Source organism: Sander lucioperca, chromosome 11 (assembly GCF_008315115.2).
Source record: "Sander lucioperca isolate FBNREF2018 chromosome 11, SLUC_FBN_1.2, whole genome shotgun sequence".
NCBI lineage: Eukaryota > Metazoa > Chordata > Actinopteri > Perciformes > Percidae > Sander > Sander lucioperca.
The window spans coordinates 23287770-23292769 of record NC_050183.1 but is presented as its reverse complement, the minus strand read 5'-3'; the positions used below and the strand labels follow the sequence as shown (position 1 = coordinate 23292769).

The following is a 5000-nucleotide window of genomic DNA, read 5'->3' as shown; positions in this document are numbered from 1 at the left end:
GCTACGCCTGCCAACCTTTGCATTGTACCACATGTTCAGTCTACAATCACAGCACTTAAACTTACTTTGCTAAATGTAATATATCGCACCCATTTACACTGAATATGCAGAAAATCTGCAAAACAAAAAGTCAAATGCGCGTTTTAGAAAAACACGACATGCGGCCTGTGAACGGAGCTCTTATACTTCCCCACCATAACAAACCAACAAATAGACCACTTCTGGGGGAGTTCTTTTACGGTTGGACAGACTGTAATAAGCCCATGTCGTCATCTGGCGACGTTTAGCTACTTTTATCAAGGGGGTAAGCTTCTCCTCGGACCGCGAACCTCCTACGGCGCCATTTTGCTGCATTTGCTCCATTTAGCATCCCATTGACTGCCATTCAATTTGCTGCTACCAAGCCATCACCTCCGTTAGCATCCCGTTGACTGCCATTCATTTTGACGTCACTTAGACTAAGAACTAATAACTTTACATCTGAAGAGTTTAAAGACTCTATTTGTCCGTTGTTTATTTCTAAAGAAACACGACAATGTATAAAAGGCTCCATTACCTTGTAGCTCACGTTATGGCTCCGTAGCAGACGTTTTTATAAAAATAGGCTAACGATTGGGTCATAACCACGAGACTTACTGTCTCATAGTAGAGGAATTACCGTATAGTACAGGAGAAGCTCTCAGGCAGTTTGGACTTCCATTAGCTGTTTAAGTTTAATTACTAATGTTAACTATCATTTTAGTGATCAATAATTAGCCTGTGTCTATGTTATCTCCTTACATATACCTACGCTCTCCGTCTCTGCTAGATTGGGAATGATTGAGATTTCTCTTGGCACAGCTACCAGAAGACTTCCAACTTTCAGACAGGTTGCTCACGTCACATCTACGTCTTCAAGCTCAGTTGGAGGCTGCTCAGTAACGCTCAGCCATCACCGGGAAAGAGACTTCACTGGTCTCCGTCCAGAGACACGGGATCTGTTGGTCCATTTTATATACGGTATATGACTTTTCTTGGTAAAGAGTCGGCAACACTGTCCAGTTCAGCACAAACACCTGAACACTTTTTTAAACGTTTTTGTCAAGTCAAGAGAAAAACAGTTTAAATCCCAAGCAGCTGTTTCAAGCGGACGATTGGTAAAGTGGGCGGAACCAATGTGCCCGGCTGAGTTTCGCCTGGGGGCTTTAAAAAGGAGACAACATCAGAAGTAAAGAGGAACACAAGTTGACGAGCGGCAAACGGCAAGAGTTGGAAGGAGAGACTCTCCAAAAAGCTGCCGTGATCGCCAGCTAAAGCAAGCGGAACTGATGATCTACAACGGAGACTGCTGAAAACTGCTTCTGCTGTTCTAGACGTTAGCTTAGCTGTAGCCACACGGTCGGCAGCGATACGGAGACTCTAGCGTCACTTGACCCTTTAATGCCTGAGAGACTTGTCTGCTTACCATATTGACTTTAAACGTGTTTCAACTGTTGTAAATATTAGTTAACTAAACAATGGGCAGGTAGTGTTTGGGAACTGTTAAAAGTGCATACTGCTTCGGGGTTTGTAGCAAACATGGTGAGATAAAGAGCTAATATGAGCTAATTTAAAATGTATGGTGTTGGTTTAAATAACTGTACTTTAAATATAAGTATGATAAAATGTTTAATTACTACTTTTATATATGGGTAAAAAATACTATAAAAATGTTAAAATGGGTTTAAAAATGGTTAAAAATATGATACAAATGTGTAATTTCTTTTCTTTGTGTTAAAGGTTTTTCACCTGCTACTGGTACTGCTACTGGTACTGCTACTGCTACTGGTACTGCTACTGCTACTGGTACTGCTACTGGTACAGGTACTGCTACTGCTACTGCTACTGCTACTGGTACTGGTACTGGTACTGGTACAGGTACTGCTACTGCTACTGCTACTGGTACTGGTACAGGTACTGCTACTGCTACTGCTACTGCTACTGGTACTGCTACTGGTACTGCTACTGCTACTGCTACTGGTACAGGTACTGCTACTGCTACTGCTACTGGTACTGCTACTGCTACTGCTACTGGTACTGCTACTGCTACTGCTACTGCTACTGGTACTGCTACTGCTACTGCTACTGGTACTGCTACTGGTACTGCTACTGCTACTGCTACTGCTACTGGTACTGCTACTGCTACTGCTACTGGTACTGCTACTGCTACTGCTACTGGTACTGGTAGAAAAGACAAAACTGTTAAGCAGCTTAAAGACCTACAAAGAATCCAAAATGCCTTCTGATGCAATAACTCAAATTGAACTGCTGAAGTGTGCCAAAATACTTGTGACAGACACGACCCATTTGCATGCCCTTACATCCATTATATTTACACATTTCGGTTAGTCCGACATGTTTCTGCTGTGAAGATCATCTCTGGAGGTGAATCTGTAGCTGAGAAGAAACTTTGCAAGATTACAAGACAGAAAGGCTTTCTCACAGCAGACAGGTAGTGAAAGTGATCTTCACCTGGAACCCAGAAGGGAAGACACGCTGACCGCTGGGAGGGAGAGAGCGTTTCCAGGTTCCACCGTTGGGCCTCCTCATGACCTAATAAGGGAAGCGGCCGTTGGCTCGCTGGGAGACGTTGTTACTGGAAAGATTGACGGAGAGCCGAGACAAAGAAAGAGAGGAGAGGTCAAACTCTCCAGGAATGTCAGGAATGAATCATTCTCTGGAATCAGGACTTCCCCTCTTCTCTCTCTCTCTCTCTCTCTCCCTCTCTCTCTCTCTCCCTCTCCCTCTCCTTCTCCCTCTCTTCCCCCCTCTCCCTCTCCCTCTCTCTCTCCCTCTCTCTCTCTCTCCCTCTCTCTCCCTCTCTCTCCCTCTCCCTCTCTCCCTCTCTCCCTCTCCCTCTCCTTCTCCTTCTCCCTCTCTTCCTCCCTCTCCCTCTCCCTCTCTCTCTCCCTCTCTCTCTCTCCCTCTCCTTATCCCTCTCCTTCTCCCTCTCTCTCTCCCTCTCCCTCTCTCTCTCCGTCTCCCTCCCGTTACGTGCATCAGTCATGAAAGTCTGCTGTTTTCCTCATACAGCCTGTGAAGAGTCCTTAGTCACCCTGGCTGATTAAACTGGCTGAAGGTCGGCCGATGAAGCTGTCATTTGTCCCGCCCTGACAGGAGCATCAGGGAGATGTCAATCAATCAGCGTAAACACAGCCGCCCAGTCCGGAAAGGTTACCTGAGAACACCTGTGTGTGTGTGTGTGTGTGTGTGTGTGTGTGTGTGTGTGTGTGTGTGTGTGTGTGTGTGTGTGTGTGGAGCACATGGTCCTTGACAGAAGGGCGCTTCGGTAACACCAGTAACTGAGCAGAGACAGACGGAGACAGCAGTACATGCAAAAGCAACCGCCTTAAGCTGTTCTTTTATCCTTATCTTGTGCAATGTATTTCCCTATGGGTAATTCCCTTCTTAATGATTTTACAATTTTGCATTCTGTTCAGTGCAATTCCTTTGTATGGTGCCTAATTTATTTATAATAAGGCAGGTGCAACACTGCCGGGCCTGTGCATGTTATTGTTTTTTCCCTGCCCTAAAGTACATTGTTGTCTTGTCATGTTCTGTCTGTTACAACCTGATTGATTGATATTTAATATAATACGTGATGTCTGTGTTTGCATGCAGCTGTTGTGAGTTTCCATCGGGACGATGAAGTAGATCAGGTCTGAGACGTTTGCTGCAGGCTACGACGAGCAACTCAAACACACTACCAGGGAGCAGAAGAAGGAGAGCACAGCACGAGCTGCTCTGTTTACTGCACACATGCACGCACACGCACATGCACAGGCACATGCACGCACACACACACAGGTAACCACAACATAAAACAGCAGGAAAACACGGCAAGAACAGAATGTCACCTGGACTCAGATCAAACCCTCTCTCTCTCTCTCTCTCTCTCTCTCTCTCTCTCTCTCTCTCTCTCTCTCTCTCTCTCTCTCTCTCTCTCTCTCTCTCTCTCTCATCTCGTCTCTCTCTCTCTATCTCTGTCTCTCATCTCTCTCTCTTCTCTCTCTCTCTATCTGTCTCTCTCTCTCTCTCTCTCTCTACTCTCTCTCTCTCTCTCTCTGTCTCTTCTCTCTCTCTCTCTCTCTCTCTACTCTGTCTCTCTCTCCTCTCTCTCTCTCTTCTCTCTGTCTCTGCTCTCTATCTCGTCTCTCTCTCTCTGTCTCTCTCGCTATATCTCTCTCTCGTCTCTCTCTCTCTATCTCTCTCTCTCTCTCTCTCTGTCTCTCTCTCTATCTCTCTCTCTCTCTCTCTCTGTCTCTCTCTCTCTCTCTCTCTCTCTGTCTCTCTCTCTCTCTGTCTCTCTCTCTCTCTCTCTCTCTCTGTCTCTCTCTCTCTCTCTCTCTCTCTCTCTCTCTGAACCACTAACCTGAGGACTGTTTGTCCTGAACAAACTATCACGTGTCATCACAGAGGAATGCACCGCTCGGCTTGGCGGGGTTTGGTGGTGGCGGGGGGGGGGGCATCAGACGTCCATCCCCTGTCTGCAGCGATGTCTCCCCCCCGTCCTCAACATGGACTTATGTATCTGTAATATTATTTCTGTCAGCTGCTGCTGCTGCAACAACAGCATCACTAGACGTCTGTCTGGACTCTGAACAGTCTCTCATTCAGCATTTCTTTCTTGGTATTCATGGAGTCTACTTTCTATATTCTGACACACATGACTTCACAGGTAGTTCAGGGTGTGATTCACCGTGCCGTGGTTTAATGGCCGTATCCTGAACCGTTTCCTGTTCCACTAAACTGTTGTACCGTTAGAAACTCCAGTCTGGTTTGAACCGGGATGTTGAACATGAAAACAGAGTCTCAGCTGAATCATTCATGAATCACACGTGAAGCCTGTCGTAAGAGGATTTCTGCGCTCATATCTGCGCTGGTTTCCTCATTAGGTTGATAAATGAGGGCCAGTGTGTGTATTTCCACTGACTGCAGAACGTCTGCGTCCCGACTCCGTCCCAGCTCCGGCGGTCCCAGTC

General features: G+C 46.3%; 1 long non-coding RNA gene across 1 annotated transcript in view; it reads right to left on the bottom strand.

Moving 5' to 3' along the window:
- Positions 1-5000, bottom strand: part of LOC118496223 — a 12540-nt gene that overhangs the window by 3135 nt on the left and 4405 nt on the right. The window lies entirely within an intron of this gene.